Genomic DNA, 347 nt, shown 5'->3' with positions numbered 1-347 from the left:
GGTGATAGTTCTAATAAAAAATAAGATACAGATACAAGTCTTTTATACTGTTAATCTTTGTTAAATATTAATAAGCCAAATAAATAAAAGGTGATGTTAGGTGAAGGTCAAATTTCATGTTGATTTTTAAATAATGCTATGGACTTCCTTGTACATATATGCAATTTGTTAAGTCTCTTTGTGTGTATATACACGTATATACACACATATATTTATGGTATTCAGCTTTGTTCAGGTATTTTCCCACGTCGTTATAGTTGTGCTTTTAAAGTTGTAGCAACTTTCGGCAGAATCTCATCTGCCATCATCAGGTTTCTGTATAGTGTTCGTCAGAAGCCTGATGATGG

The sequence above is a fragment of the Pseudonaja textilis genome, chromosome 2, assembly GCF_049901715.1.
Source record: "Pseudonaja textilis isolate UNSWEBS1 chromosome 2, rPseTex1.2, whole genome shotgun sequence".
NCBI classification, from domain to species: Eukaryota; Metazoa; Chordata; class Lepidosauria; order Squamata; family Elapidae; genus Pseudonaja; species Pseudonaja textilis.
This window is presented reverse-complemented; position numbering follows the sequence as displayed.